The sequence below is a fragment of the Eubalaena glacialis genome, chromosome 11 (assembly GCF_028564815.1).
Source record: "Eubalaena glacialis isolate mEubGla1 chromosome 11, mEubGla1.1.hap2.+ XY, whole genome shotgun sequence".
Lineage (NCBI taxonomy): Eukaryota > Metazoa > Chordata > Mammalia > Artiodactyla > Balaenidae > Eubalaena > Eubalaena glacialis.
Genome location: NC_083726.1, coordinates 105,721,082 through 105,737,929, shown reverse-complemented (window position 1 = coordinate 105,737,929; position 16,848 = coordinate 105,721,082).

Genomic DNA, 16,848 nt, shown 5'->3' with positions numbered 1-16,848 from the left:
CCCTCTCCTTACTGCCTACCTTCCCTGGGCACCTCTGCATCACGTCCTTCCCCTAACACTGCCCTCCCCCCAATCTTTCTTCCTCACAGATTGCTCGAGTAGTCATTGGCTACTTAGAAGACCAGATATAATCAGAGTCTGTCCTCCCCTGGCCCCGTATCCAATGTATAGAATAATGTATGCTCTCCCAAATCCCAGGATCTGGGCAAGATCATTCACTAGGCATGGGAAGAAAATGTGAGAACTTCTATTAACATTTAAGTTTATCTCACCCGTTTTTAATTTCTGGTTTTGTGTGTGCTTTATAATGGACGCCACATATTAGACAGTATACACATATAATTACGTACTAAATAAACATCTTGGTCACTTGTGTTCCAGTTATAGGTGGCTGCATAAGAAACCACTCCAAAACTTAGTGGTATAAAATAACAGACCTTTTATTATGCTCACAAATTCTGAGGGTTAGGAGTTTGGATAGGGTACAGAGGGATTGCTTGTCTCAGACCCACAACGCTGGGGGCCTAGTAGGAAAGACTCAAGCAGCTGGGAGGTGATTCCGAGGGCTGGGTGCTGGTATCATCTGGAACTTCTCGACGACATGGCTGGCACTGGGCTCAGCAGGGACCATGGCCTGGAGCACTGAAGTGGCCTCTGCAGGTGGCTTCTCACCACCCTGCACCTGGGAGGTCCAGAGAACAAGCAAACCTAGAAACGAAGTGGGAGCCACGTGGCCTTTTCCAACCTCGTCTCAGATGTCCCCTAGGGTCTCTCTCCAGACCCTATTGGCAGAAGCTGTCATAACGCTGCCCAGATACGGGGGAGGGGACTAGGCTCCACCCATAATGGGGAGTGGCCAGGTCACACTGCAGAAGAGCATGGGCCGGTTTGGAAAGTAACTACCTCCGTTTTCCTGTTGGCTCTGAGATCTGTCCCCCAGCCCTTCTCCTCCACTGCCCTGGATGGTAGAGGGCACACCCTGCAGACCACCTTTCCCAGGTTCTGCGGCCATAGACTCCTGCTAGCTTGCAGGATCTTAGTTCCCCGATCAGGGACCAAACCCATGTCCCCTGGAGTGGCAGCATGGAGGCTTAACCATTGGACCACCAGGGAAGTCCCGACTCCGGCTAGGGTTAAACAATGAAGGTACGGCCCAGAGATGGAGGGGGTGCCGAAGAGAGGAGAAGCTAGGATATTCCATTCTGGTCAGCACATCCCAGGGGCTGTATCTCCTCCTCGGCTTCTGTTCTTGGCTAAGCAGCCACCATGCCTTCCAGCTCCCAATGGACAGCTTCCATCATGTTCCCTGTGACTCAAAGGTCGATACTGACTTCCTGCTTTGCTGATCTGGGGTTGATGTGCGGCCATGCCCCATTTATCACATCAGCTCTTCCAATCCTTTGTAACTAATTCCCAATATTAAATTCTCCTGCTCTAACCACCTGATGCAGACTCTGTTTTCCTATGTCATAAATATACACGTATTGGGGATAAATATTCCAAAATGTTTTACTCAGCAAAACGTGGGATCACAAACACATGCCAATCATTGATGTAGTCTATAAAGAGAAGATGTGGAATGGGAGGCAGGTTGCCTGAGTTCTGGCCCTGGATCAGACACTAGCTTTATTCTTTGACATTTGCTTAGTGCATGGGTCTTGGTGTCCTCAACCACACGATGAGTGGTCCCTTTTAGCACTAGCATTCTATGATTTTATCTTTCAGATATAATCTGCGTACTAGGTTCAGACCTAACCCACATTGACCTTGATTATGAGTCTCACCTCAGCACTTAGAAAAAAAAATGACCATCACAATCAAACACAATTTTGCTACACGATTCAACAAAGGGAACTAGCCAGGCTCAACAGGAGGAGCCTGTCCGCGGCAATGCTCACCCCCGACGTTCTGCTGAGGGTGAGACGGAGGATGGATTCAGGCACCAGGGGAGTGTAAGAGCCCCGTTACCGCACTCGGGTCAGCTCTGGCTTCTCAGCTCTACATAAAGACATGACAGTGTTTGTCACTGGACCTGTACAAGGAAGCCAGGCCATCTGCAGACTGAGTGCCATCCACGATCAGAGGAACTATTGGGGCCATTCAAAACCAGAGGAAAATAAACTTTTTCTTCTTTTTTTTTCTTTAAATGGGGAAAAAAAAAAATCTTCTGACATAAAAGGAGCATAGTTTGTTCCAAAACTGGAAAAAAATAAAATCTTCTGACATAAAAGGAGCATAGTTTGTTCCAAAACTGGAAAAAAAAAAAAAAAAAAAAACCTTGTGCAATGAGCCTGCCAAGTATCCCATCAAGAGGAAAGCTTCCACTTTAGAGAAATGCCTTCATGATGGAGCAGATAGAGAGAGGGAGAGGCAGGCTGGTGCTCTTTCCTTTCAGGTGCATATAAAGGCACCCTTATTTAATTGTGAGTCACAGACATTGCGTTTTTTACAAATTGAAGGTTTGTGACAACCCTGCATTGTCAGATGATGGTGCCCATTTTTTAGCGATAAGTATTCTGTAATTAAGGTTTGTACATTTTTTTAGACACAATGTTATTGCACACTTAATAGACTACAGTACAGTGTAAATGTAACTTTATATGCACTGGGAAACCAAAAGTATCGTGTGACTCGCTTTATTGCGATACTCACTTGATAGCAGTGGTCTGGAGCTAAACTCGCAATATCTCCGAGGTCTGCCTGTAAAATGATTCCTCCACCAACTCACCCATCCCCTTGTCTCCTTCCCATCCCAAGAGATTAACAAAATTGATTGTAGATTTAACACAGCATCTTTAAGATATTTAAAGGAAATGAAATACTGCAGTAAACTACAATTTGATCATAAATTTTAAGTCCAAAAATTCTATTCGATCAAATATTATTGGAGTCAAATGAGTTAACATCTTTAGACCTAGCATTCTTTGGTAGTAGAGAGGTTTTCATGTTCAAGCTACTTCCTGTAACAGGATTTGACCTGTAAATCAATCTAAATACCATTCAGAAACATAGTTTAGGAAAATGCACATCCAAAACCAATACCCTGAAATAACATTAAAGATGCTTAAGGGCTAATCCCATCAAAAATGGGCAGAAGATCTAAATAGACATTTCTCTAAAGAAGACATACAGATGGCCAAAAAGCACATGAAAAGATGCTCAACATCACTAATTATCAGAGAAATGCAAATCAAAAGTACAATGAAGTATCACCTCACACCAGTCGGAATGGCCATCATTAAAAAGTCTACAAACAGTAAATGCTGCAGAGGGAGTGGAGAAAAGGAAAGCCTCCTTCCCTGTTGGTGGGAATGTAAATTGATACAGCCACTATGGAGAACAGTATATGGAGGTTCCTTAAAAAGTAAACATAGAACTACCATATGATCCAGCACTCTCACTCCTGGGCATATATCTAGAGAAAACCATAATCCGAAAAGATATATGCACCCCTATGTTCACTGCAGCACTATTTACAATAGCCAAGACAGGGAAGCAACTTAAATGTCCATCGTCAGAGGAATGGATAAAGAAGACGTGGTACATATATACAGTGGAATATTACTCAGCCATAAAAAAGAATGAAATAGTGTCATCTGCAGCAACATGCATGGACCTAGACATTATCATACTCAGTGAAGTAAGTCAGACACAGAAAGACAAATATCCGTATGATATCACTCATATGTAGAATCCAATTTAAAAAAATAAAGATACAAGTGAACTTATTTACAAAACAGAAACAGACTTACAGATATCGAGAACAAACTTATGGTTACCAAAGGGGAAATGTGGCGGGGAGGGATAAATTAGGAGCTTGGGATGAACACACACACACTACTATGTATAAAATAGATAACCAACAAGGACCTACTGTATAGCAGAGGGAACTCTATTCAACATTCTGTGATAACCTATATGAGAAAAGAATCTAAAAAAGAATGAATATATGCATATGTATAACTGAATCACTTTGCTGTACACCTGAAATTAACACAACATTGTATATCAGCTATACTACAATAAAATTAAAAGAAAAAAAAATTTTTTAGTTAAAAAAAAAAGATGCTTAAAGGCTAACAACGAGAACTGATGCCTTACCACACATCTGCAGCAGACTTAGAATCTTGCCTAAATCGCTAACCTGGTTCTATCTGAACAGAGTACAGTCATCCCTGGGTATCCAAGGGGGGTTGGTTCCAGGCCTCCCCCAACTCCCTGCCGCTGCAGATACCAAAGTTCCTCGATGCTCAAGTCCTTTGTATAAAATGACATGGCATTTGTATAAAACCTATGCATATCTTCCTGTCTACTTTAAATCATCTCTAGATTACTTATAATACCTAATACAAAGGAAATGCTATGTTAATAGTTGTACATACAATGTAAACGCCATGTAAGTAGTTGTCAGTGAGCGGCAAATTCAAATTCTGCCTTTTGGAGCTTTCTGGAATTTTTCTTCCCAGGTATTTTCCATTCACAGTTGGTTGCATCCATGGATGCGGAACCCTAAGATACAAAGGGCCGACTGTATTCAAATGAGAAACTTTACTTTGATGATTTTAAAGAGCAGGAAACAAGTTCCAACTGGCGTAAAATGTATTTATTCTCCTTAGCTAAAATTAGTTCTGCATCTGAATGATTTTGAGATGAACTGGGCAGAATTCATCACAGACACAGGGGCAACTTTCTTCCCTTACCTGAATCCACAATGGGCCTGGATAGATTATACAATACTTACAAACAATGAATCAGGTATAAAAGGCAAATGAAGAGCTAAAAGTAGGCGGGGGGGGGGGCTTCCCTGGTGGCGCAGTGGTTGAGAATCTGCCTGCCAATGCAGGGGACATGGGTTCGAGCCCTGGTCTGGGAAGATCCCACATGCCACGGACAAACTAGGCCTGTGAGCCACAACTACTGAGCCTGCGCGTCTGGAGCCTGTGCTCCGCAACAAGAGAGGCCGCGACAGTGAGAGGCCCGCGCACCGCGATGAAGAGCGGGCCCCGCTTGCCGCAACTAGAGAAAGCTCTCGCACAGAAACGAAGACCCAACACACCCAAAAATAAATAAATAAATAAATTTTTAAAAATATATATATATAAAAGTAAGTGGCCAGCAGATTCATCTAGGAAACAAAGAACAACTCCATTTAATGTGCCTACTTTATGCAATGCAACTTCCTGGATCCCGTGCAGAATATGAACAGAGGCAGCCGGGCCGTCCAGGGGCCCACCGTCCAGCGGTGGCGTCAGACACATATATTAATAATCTGAAATCAGACTTGGCAGTGACGAGCACCATGGAGAGGACAGAGAGGGATACAAAAGACTGCAGACGGGAGAAAGTGTCGCCTTCAGTAGATGGGATGGCTTCTTAGGGCAGGTGGAATTCCAATGGGACCTTGAAGAATGGCTAGAATTCTGACAAAGTCAGGGGTAGGGGGGTTGGGAGGATGAACCCTTGGAGCAAAGGCAAGGAAGTCTGTCGAGGGCCTGTCAATGATGACAGCAGAGGAGAGAGAAGGCGGTGCCCGGCCCGTGAGAGCCTAAGCCTGGTGCCTGCAGCGCCAGCGGGGGGCAGCGAGGACTTCAGTCTGCAGGCAAAAATGATCCAGGAAAGGTTTTGGAGAAGGCAGATGCAATTAGATCTCTGACTTAAAAGACAACTCATGGCAGTTTGAGTTCCGTTCTTAAAATCCACATTCCTGGGAGAAAATTTTGCAAAAATCTCTTATCAAGGCAATAACTCTTGGTCACAGCTGCCCTGAATGCTCCCTCCCTGGTTCTGTTTGAAACGCCTCAGTCTGAAACCCAGCGCCTTGGTCTCCAAGTCACTGCCTCCAACTGTTCATTCCGTATGGACCCTGGATGCCCTGGGTGGTGTCACATCTGTCTGCCCAGCAACCAGCTGTGACAACATGGGCAAAACCCGGAGTGTCTCCTGAGGGTTCACCAGAAAGCCCACGAGCCGCAGAAGTACCAACTTCTACTTTCCTATGGTCCATGGCCATAAGGAGCAAAAGGAAACATTTTTACCTGGATGAGTAGCATCTATGTCCCTTAAACAGTTAATGTCAAGGTTATCTTGTTCTACAATTTCCCTGGACTCAGAAAATCAGAGCTCAGAATCCTCCCTCTGGTCCTGCAATTAAAGACTGGGTTTCTGAGGAAAGTTCTTTCTCCCTCTCCCCTCCATTTCCACGTGTAAACCGATTCCATTATGGAGGGTGAGAGCTCCCAATGCGTTCTGTCCCACCGGGTAAGAGAGTTCAGTATTTTTTTACCTTGTAGGCATAAATAATGAATTAGATTAAAATTAAAGTTAAGCAGAATATGTGAACAAGAAAGGGGAAAGAAACAGGCAAAGAGAGGGTCAGGTCATACCAGGCCAGACCATCAAGCTATCACTTTCATTAGCTATTCTAATGGGGCGGGGCGGGGGGGAGGGTGTCATTTTCTGATTCTTCCACTGGACTTGGCAGCAACAAGTCTGCCTCTGGGAGCCTCTTCTGGGGGTTCAGCCTCAGTAAATACTAGGACTTTTAAAGCAATGCAAGATATGGGAAGAAAGTATGTGTATTCACACGCTGACACACACAAACACACAAGAGAGAGGCGGAGAGATGTAAAGAAAGGCTTCAACCAAAGGGACTCCTGAGGTGTGTCTCGGTAGAAATTAGAGACAGAAGCACCTAGTGAACTCATCTGCATCTCCTTAGTAACCAGTGGACCACGTGGAGGAGGCTGGCGAACTGCCGCATCGCCACGTCAGAGCCCCTTTCACGCCAGCGCTGAGACACGGTCCAGCCCCACTCGGCCTGACCCCCTCAGGAAGAGGCCAAGGCCCCCCAAGTGTGAGTGCTGAGCTGGCCTGGGGCTGCTGGCAGGGAGGGGACCCGGAAACTGGTGGTTCCTTCTCTGAAAATACTTCCCACCCGACAGCAGGAAGCTCTGGGCACTCTTCTCTCTTCGACAGCAGGAAGCTCTGGGCACTCTCCTCTCTTCGACAGCAGGAAGCTCTGGGCACTCTTCTCTTCTACAGGCTCTGACGATGCTGGTCCCCAGCAAGCTCCCACCTTTGGGTTCCTCATGGTTGACTGGGACCTCCCAGCAGGTAAAAAGGGAAGGCAGGTGAGGTAAAGGCCCAGATTAGGCAAACTACTAACTCTGACAAGCATAAGGAAATAGTGAATCTAGAGCTGTGACGTCCAATGTGGAACCACTGGCCACCTGTGACCATTTAAATTTAAATTCTCCAGTCACACTTGCCATGTGTGCACAGTGGCTACTGCATTGGACAGAAAGATACAGGACATTTCCATCACAGCAGAAGGTCCTACTGGACAGCACTGGTCTTAAGGTTGTCATGAAGAGGCCTATTGAATGCACCTTAATCAGGACTAAAATGTAGTGTTGGCGATACAGTGACAAGAGCACTAATTGGGAGTTAATTCAAGGCCCAGCTTTACTTATCATGGACTTCAATGCCATGAGGGAGTCACTTAGCAGCTCGACCTTTAAAGTAAGGGCACTGAACTGGATTAGGTGACCCCTAAAGCCTTACCTTACAGAGTAAGATGAAGCACCAGGCCCAATGGGGAGAACCCTGAGTTTACAACAGTCAGGAGACCCAGGGGCAAGTCCCTCATCTCTCCTGCCCTTAGTTTCCTCGGCTGATGAATGGAATGTTTTCATCTACCTCCTAAATCAAACTAACATCGCTTCATGATATATAAGAAAGTTAAGACAGTAAGTCCTGAAACTTCTCATCCCAAAGAGAATTTTTTTTTCCTTTATTCCTTTCTACTTCCTTTTCATTAGATCTATATGAGAAGATGGATGTTAGCTGAACCTATTGTGGTAATCATTTCACAGTATATGCAGATCAAACCATCATCCACCTAAAACTGACACAGTGATGTATGTCAATTATCTCTCAACCAAACTGGAAAAAAAATTGCTGTTTGCTGCAAAATGCTAAACAAGAGCTAGGTGTTACCCTCATAAGTTAAAAGATCTGTAGTGCACAGTGTTTTAGGATTCCTGCCTCTCCCCCTTATCCCCTTGAAGCATCTCCATTATAAGTGCCCAGGCCATGGCACTGGTGTGTTCTTCTCACAGCTACATCCTTGCTCCTGCTGGCTGCCTCTTTAGCAGAGCCATTTTGTTGCCTGTGTCTGGCAAACCCAGATTTCCCTCTCCTTCTTTCTCCTCCTCCTCTTCCTCCTCTTCCTCCCAAAACCAATAAAACCACAAAGAGAAGAGCAGGTATTTTAAAGTCACCCATAAAATATGCTCTTGGAGTTCCTCCTGGGCTTTGAGGGGAAAAAAAGGCAGTTACAGAGACATCATTTATTGAAGTCCTGCTATATCTAGCGCACTTTATTTGGGCTGTGGGAATTAGCTTTAAAAAAAAGAGGTACAACACACACCGTTGTAAAGCAATTATACTCCAATAAAGATGTTAAAAAAAAAGAGGTACTACCCAAAAAAGGTGGGGGGAATGAAACATGCACATTTGGAAAAGCTTTCAAAATACTTAGGGATTCTTTATACACACCAGCAGGTGTACATTAACGTAGGCTGAATCTAGTAAGTACTTAAGACCCAAATGAGATTTGGAGTAACAGGACAAGGAGAATCTGGTGGGTTATTCGGGAAGGTTCCTAGGGGAGTGCAAAATTGAGCCAGCTTTTGAAAGAGGTGTTGGACCTGACTGGGCAAAAAGGAGAGAAGGCGGCTTTCCAGGGAGAGAAATTATAACACGCCAAGGTGCAGAGACAGGACAGGAGGGGCTCAGACAGGTGAGCGCCCAGCGACCTTGGGGGGAGTAGTACAAAGGCTGGTGGCCGCTGGAATGGGGGCCCCAAGCGACAGGGAAGTCAGGCTGTAATGGGCTTCGTGGGGAATTTCCTTTTGCTAATAAGTGGTCATGGAGAGCCACTATGGACCCTTGAGCAGAGGAAAACAGTGTTTAATGAAGACAATTCCAGCAGCTGCGTGGAGGGTGGAGGCGAGGAGGGGAGGTGGGGAAGCCAGCCGGAGTCCTGCACTAGACAGTAGCCATGGAAATGGAAATGAGGATCAAAGGAAACAGTGCAGAGGAAGAATTGGCAGAAGGTGGCGTGGGCTGGAGTGGGTCTTTGGGAGAGACAGCCAGTGGGAACCAGTGCCAGGATGGTGTGCCACTGGCAACGGGGGATGTCGGGAGAGGGTGGCCACTTGAATGGAGAAGGGACAGGAACACCGGGTCTTGTTTAAAGAAATGTTTTTCCTTGAACATTTTCCGATATTGGGAGGATGGGCCAGGGGAGATTTTTCTGAAAAACCAATGGAGACAGAATTAGGGTGCTGGACGTGGAGACTGCAGAACCATCAGAATCAGTTTGCCACTGAAGCCAGGTGATAAAATGAGTCTTCCAAAGACTTGAGGCTTGAGAAATACAACAGAAATGGACACTAGATTACCCCTTGAGAAAATGGTGGCGGAGCCTGGAGCCAAGATGTAGAGCGGTGTTTCTCACCCGCGACACTACTGACTTCAGGGATTGTTGTTTCTGGATTGCTGTGTCCTGTGCGTTACAGGACGTTTAGCAGCATCCGGGGTCTCCACCCACTAAGTGACAGTAGCCTCCCTCTCTCCCAGCTGTGAAATTCAAAACTGGCTCCAGACATGGCCCAGTGTCCCCCGAGAGGCTGCATGGTCCCTGATCGAGAACCACTGATGTGACGTCATAGTAACATCTAACATTTATTTGTTGAACGCACGCAGTATGCCAGGCACTGTTTTAAGTACTTCACAGGTATTTATTGATTTAAGGCCAAAACATTTTGAAGCAGCTATACTATTATTACCCCCATTATATAAGTAAGGAAACGGAGACTCAGAGAGGTTGCGCAATTTTTCAAAGGTTCCACCGCTAGGAACTGGCAATGTCAGGCAGTTTGTCTGTTTTTTTGGCCACGTGGCATGTGGGATCCTAGTTCCCCAACCAGGGATCAAACCGGTGCCCCCCGCAGTGGCAGCGCGGAGTCTTAACCACTAGACCGCCAGGGGAGTCCCTGTCAGGCAGTTTGGCTCCGAGGTCCCTGATGTGTACCACAAGGCTCGACTGCTTTTTTTGTGGAAAGAAGGAATCATACGCGAAAGCACTTTGAAGACAGATTCCGTAGAGTCCATCAGGGCTGAAGAGAGGGTATAAGGGAGATGCACAAGCTCCCCGAAGTGCCAGGCCTGAGGCTCCGGGAGAAAGAAATGGGGACCTCAAAAAGAGGAGTTGGGTTGGGGGAAAGATGAATTTTGCTTTGGATAAATTAAAGATTTAGGGCAACCACATTGAAAGCAGCAGTGAAGAAGAAGTGGGAAGACAGATTTTCGTGATTTCAGGACAGTAGGAGCCTTGAGTGTGACAGCAAAAGTCCTAATGAAAAGATGGACTGGGCCAGAAACGAAGCCTGTTGAAGTTGTGAAAGATGGGACAGAGGCCCCTCTGCAGTTTCCAGCAAACAAAACATAGACGTGACTGTCTGTGTTGAGAAGAGAAGGACTGTGGACAGGTACATCAGAGAGCGTTGACTTTTTCAGCCAAGTGTCAGGAGACCATCAGCTGGGAGCAGGGGCTTGGAGCGAATGCTCAGGGAGGTGATGTTTTCAGGACAAGGCAAGCATGTGATTCTGGGGCTCGAAGACAAAGGCTGGTCACCCCATCTTTCAGTGATGATGGTGTTTTGGAAGGAAGGACCCTGAGCATGATGGGTGAGATCACTTCTGGGACTTTTTCATCCGCGCTTAGTAGCATGAGTGACAGAACAGAAAAAGCAGATACGACTGCAAGTTGATGGGTCAGTGATGGAGAAATTAAAATAGAGAGTGATGAAACCTCGGCGGTCGAGTAGGGAGGGGAGGGGAGCAACAAGGGTTCCACAATGGCAAGTCAGATCGAAGTGAAATGGAGGAAGCAATGCTTGAAGGTCACAAGGAGGGTGAATTCGAGGTCTTTGGGGGAGTGGGTGAGAAAGACACGATAATTTAGGGCCGGAATGTTGCTGGAGATCTGGATGGAGGTGCAATGTAGACGAAGTGGAGGATGCCTCTCAGCTGGTACGGGGTTGACGCGCCATGCAAATGTGTAAGAACCCATCAATCCAACATATTTCAAAGTTTCTTTAGTGTATATTTTGAAATATAGTAGAAAGAGGAACAAAAAGCAAAAACATTGACTATTTTAAGTGAAGAGCTAAATAAACACTTGTTCTATTAAAATTAGAGAAGGTTCTTTCCCTCTGAGCAGTCTGAACAATCCACTTACAATAACAAATCTAAGAACAGTTATTTCCGCAGCATGAAGAGCCGTGTGCATAAAATTACAGGGTTAAGAGCATTTATTTAATCAAGACACCACGTCTTCTAGAAACATGGGTCCACTGGACTGGCAGACAAGAATGGCCAGGAGTTTCCAGAAACCGGGCACTGGATCTCCTAGAGTAGATGCTGCAAGCAGCACTGGAGGAGGGGAAGCGGCACCCTGCACACGGGGGACAAAGGAGCAGGTGTGCGAGAGGAGCCAGGGAGGCGGCTCTGGAAGAGCAGTTCTCAAGCCCGGCTGTACCTTAGAGCCACCTGGTGCCTGAGTAGGAAATCAGAATCGGTGCCCCAGGGAACATTCTCTAAGGCTCCTTGTACCCTGCGAAGGAATGATTTTTCATTCATATTCTCATCTTCTCTCCGTCTTTCTGTCTCCGTCCGTGTCTGTCTTACACGCACGCGCGCGCACACGCGCACACACACACACACGCGCGCACACACACACGTGCACCGGGCTGGCTCTTGCACACAGAGAGCAGCAGGGAGCGCGGCTTTCCCTGGCAGCAGCTTTGTCCTCCAGCTGCATCTGGGCTGGAGCCCAGCGGCACCGAGGGACCAGGCGGGAGCACAGGGAGGGGGTCCTTGCCTCCACACCCACCTCATCCCCACCCCTGACTCCAGTACCAAAGGAGAACAGGACCCAGTGCCTTAAACAGATCCATCCCTTCTCCCATGGAAACGGGAGGGTTTCACAAAGACCAGTAACCCACCAGCCTGCAGGCGCTAAACTCAGATTTTCACACACGGCATTCATTTTGTAGAAAATTAACCCTGAATTGCCTATGTTACTGGCAGGCACCATGGTGCAAATTACCGAAAACCAAGAAAAAGGCCAAATTGATTTCTATTTGCCATCCGAATGCTTGACATTCTGTGAACTCATAACGCTGAATTCCTTCCCAAAATGTCTGTTTGCCACCATTTAGAGGCAGGACTAAGACAGACATGTACACGGAGCAGGGTGCAGCCGGCACGTGTCTGCTGGACAGCGGGTTGGCCCATCGCCATGACTGTGACACCCAAGGAAGCCCGGGAGGGGCCGGCCCGCCAGCAGGCTGGCTGACCTCCACCAAGAAGTCTCAAAAACTCCCCGGAGTCCAGACAGAACTTCCCAGGGTGGAGAGCAGCTGTCGCTCTCTGGTTCTCCCCGGAAGTCTGCCAAAACTGTGGATGACTCCATCCTTGTCATCGGCCGGGCTGGGAAGTGGGGCGGGCGGTGGGCGCCCCCCTCTCTGGGGACTACAGTCAGACTGGCATTCTGTTTGCACAAGTCCCGTCCCCAGGGTCTGGGAAGGGGAAACCTTACGGCCCTTTCCTTTCCTCCCTCCCTCTCCCACTTTCTCCCCCTTACGGCCCTTTCCTTTCCTCCCTCCCTCTCCCACTTTCTCCCCCTCCCTGTATTTTTCCTCCTCGACACACAAAGGAGAAGAGAAGCCAGAGAACTTGACTGAAGTTGGGGTCCTGGATATGGCACTTTCCTCTTTTTCCTTCCATCACTCTTTTTTGTCTCTCTTCCTCTCTCCTGGCTGCTGCCATTGTCTCTAATAACGCAAGGATCCCGGCCCCAGGTCTCTCCGGATTGCCCCCCCTGGACCCACCTAACTTCAGGACCGATTTAGAAGCGCTCCCCACTCCCCGAGGGCATCCTGGGCCACTGGGTGTCACACAGTTCACTCTGTCTCCCTCGTTACGCAGACACAAACACACCCAGCTTCTACACCGTCCCTCCTCTGTGTGCTACAGACAGAGTGGAGCATTGCTGAGGAATTGGTGGGGATAGGCATCTGTGTGGGACAAACGGACGATGGAGAAGGCCAGCAAGGAGCATCGCTTCTTCTCTTTCCTGCCCTACCGAGAACCCCCGGGCACTGTTCCTAGGGTGTGGACGGCAGAGGTGAGGGAGCTAAATTCCAGGCACTTTATATACTTTGCCTCATCTAACCTTCACGTAACCCGCACTTCACACAAGAGTTCCGGAAGCCCAGGGCCAAAAAATAAAGGGCCTTATCCAACGTCACTCGATGGCAAGCAGTAAATTCAGGATTCTGAACCCAAGTCCCTTTGATGCCAAGGACCTGGCCCTTGATTCTCGTGGGCTGCAGATCTGGGCAGAGCTAATGGGGCTTCGGTCTTTCCCTCCAGAGGCACTATTCAAAATCCGGGTTGGCTTTGGTTTAAAAACCACAGCAGTTCCAGCCTAGAAATCCTAAAGATGCTGGCCCCAAGGCATCTTGGAAAGGCACTGCCTGACACCCAGTAGAAAATACAAAGCTCCCATCGGGAGGGAAGGGTAAGGAGGGAATCCGAAAAGGTTATCTCCACTGACTGTCCCTTCTGTTGGGAGGGGAGGGGGATCCTCTCAGAAATCTTAAGAAATCCTCACTCTGGGGTCCCAAAGGAGAATTCATCTCTGGCTAGAAATTGTCCTCAGGGCCTTAGACAAGAGTCAAGGAGTCAGCTGAGGTAGACTGGGAGAGGGCTGAGGTAGTAGCCTGAGTATTAAAGCTAGTGTTCCTTTATGCCCATTTCATCTGAATCGCATCCACCGCTTCCAAAGCACTCGAATCCCCCCACTCCCAAGCGGCCGTGCTGGCTGGCTCAGCTCAAGTCTCAGCTCCTGGCTTGTCGGCTCTTGGAGACACAGGCATGATGCCTGATTCCACAGCAAAGAGAGCTCGGAGCCCTGCACGTGACCTCAAGCCTTCATAAACATTCTGTAAATGAACCCATGAGGCTGGTGGATCCTGGAAGAACACGGGAGTTGGGGTCTCAAGGAATTCTTCCCCACACCCCACCCGCTTCCAGAGACAAGTAAGTGGAGGAATACTTGCCAGGGTGTGCCCTGGACACGGGGTCTAGACAGGGGTTCTGAACCTGGCGTCCACGGCATCCATCCTAATCCTCTGAGTGGAATGTGGGGATTTTGCATGAAAGTGGGTTTTTCTAGGAAGAGGGTCCAGAGCACACATTTTAGGAATCGCTGATCACGTGCATGTGTGGACCGGGAGTGGGAGGGGTGGTGACAAAGATGAAGCGGGGTGGCAGCAAGGCCTGCGGAGGCTGTACAGGCGGCTGTTCCGGGCACCACAGCTGCAGAGCCAACCCTGGAGGAACACCTCCCCACCCCTCAGCCACGAGCACGGCCCCCGAGAGGCAGGCAGAGCACTTCACTGTCCCCGCCCTGTCGAGGATGGAACACAGGCTGAGTTCAAGGCCCCCCAGGTGAGAGGCCATCACACTTCCAGGGGCATCGCCAGAGCCGGCAGCCACTGTCCGTCACTCCCTTTTGAGCACCGTCTACGCAACTCACCCCATTCTTCTGTTTAAAAGGTAGAATCTCTGGAGAAGTCAAATCTAAAGCTTTCATTATTTTTTCTTAATTACATATATCAGTCTCCCACAGCCTGCCAGGCCCATCCTTCTCAGAAAACCACAGCTCTAATAGGGTTTGCTCTTTAAAAAGCCATTTTGATGGTTACTTCAAGGTGTTGGGAACTGACTGTTAGGTTCAATATTTTTTCCAATGTAACATTTATGCTTATGAGGTTGTAATTTCCAGCCATCATCTTTTTTTTAAAAAGGTTTAGGAGCTGGCCCTCAGATGTCCTTCCAGTCCTCTGTGATTTTCTCAAATGGCAGGCTTTGCCCTGCAGTGTCCACTTCCTTGTTAGAGGCAGCTTAGAATCAGTCTTTAAGACCTTGGGTTATTTACTATACTCTTCTTAATTAATGTTTCAAAATCCCCCCCAATTTTAACTCGGTTTTGTGTTCCCTAACCCATGTTAGAATCCAGATTATACACACCAATACACACACGTACCCACAAACACCCACACGTGTGACTGTACGTGAGTAACCAGTTCCCAACTATATCCTAGGAAAGTAAGGATATACCTCTCGCCCTTATGGTGATGACTTTTACCCCTTTACCTTTATCTGATTCCTGATATAATTAAAATTCTCATTTTTTAATTTCCTACCTCGTCTTTTCTGAATATGACAATAATTCACTTTATTGTGGAAATTTTATAAAGTAAAGAAAAATATAAAGAAGTAAAACGATAATTCCCTTGTCCCAAATTCTTCTATCTTTTGTATAATATGTTGACCTGACCTTTCCAGGTTTCACAACCTTCACTTTTTCTAAATAGGCTCACCTGCCCACCAAAGTCATTTTTCTTCTTAGAGTAAATTGTTTATCCAATCAGGTTTCCTCCAGGCGTCCTCAACCAAGGTAACAAGCATCTCCCCGCGGCTCTCTCAAGGCAGAGGCAAAGTAGAAAGAGCTCTGGACTTGGGATTCAGAAAAGCTGAGATGGAGTTCCATCTCTTTTTTTCTTCTCAACTATACACTTTTGTATAATCACTAGAGCACTTTGTACCTCAATTTCTTCATCTGTAAAATGGGGATAAGAGTTCCTGCCCAGAATTCCTCCTACACTGGGACTATCAAAAAATGTGTTGGGGAAAAAAACATATGAGAAAGCCCTCGGTAAACTATAAAGCATTCCAGAAATGTAAGTGATTGTTACTATTAGAAACAACTTGGTTTGTCTTGGCCTCTGTTCCCTTCTTTCACTGAAAACTTCCCTTTCTTGCTCAAATTTTGTTCGTTTGTGTGCAGGTTTCCTTACAGCTTTTCATTTTTTCCTCTCTTTGATCAGTTCAAGGTCATTCTGCCCAAAGCTCACTTTAACATTTAAATCCTTGGTTAACTGGTGCTTATTTGTGGGTATCTTCTGCGTTTTTGTTTTTGTTTTTTTTTTTTTTTTTGCACTTAGAATTCACATTCTCTCAATATTCTAGGAACATGTCAGCTCTTGGCCATACTTTCTTCTCTTGCCATCTATGATATGATGAGATATACAAAGAAGTCAATGCCAGTCTTGATCTGGAGGGCCCTAAGCCAGAAATGACTGCCCCATACATGGGACAACTATGCATTACACCCTCACCACCAAACTCGCTCTGACTCGGTTGGGCCCAGGGGCTGTCATAGTAGTTACTACTTATTGAATGCTTACTCTGTGACACGTACCGTTCAAAGTGAAATAACTCACTTAATTCTCACAATGACTGAAAGGCCAGAATTATGACTACGTCATCTTTTACGGAAGGAATCTGGGGGTACAGAGAAGTAAAGCATCTGCCCAGTAAACTAAAGGAGCTGAACAGAAACGCTGGCTGTCTGACTCCGGAGGGCTTGTTTTCAACCGCTGTTTTCTGGACCTGCCACCATGTTAGGCTGCGGTTAAGAAAGGATGAGGGGGAGTGCAGTCCAGCAGGCCGCCAGGGACCCCTGAAGTGCCACTGGCAGAGATGGTGGCCAGGAAACCTTAAGGAACCAAAAGGGGACGACAGCAAGGAGTAGAGAAGTACACCCCACTCCATCCACGGCAAAACTCAACAATGATGACACTAACACATTCCCAGGCTTTCCTGGAAGCTGGTCCCGGGTGGGTCCTATATCTAAGGAGCCCCTCG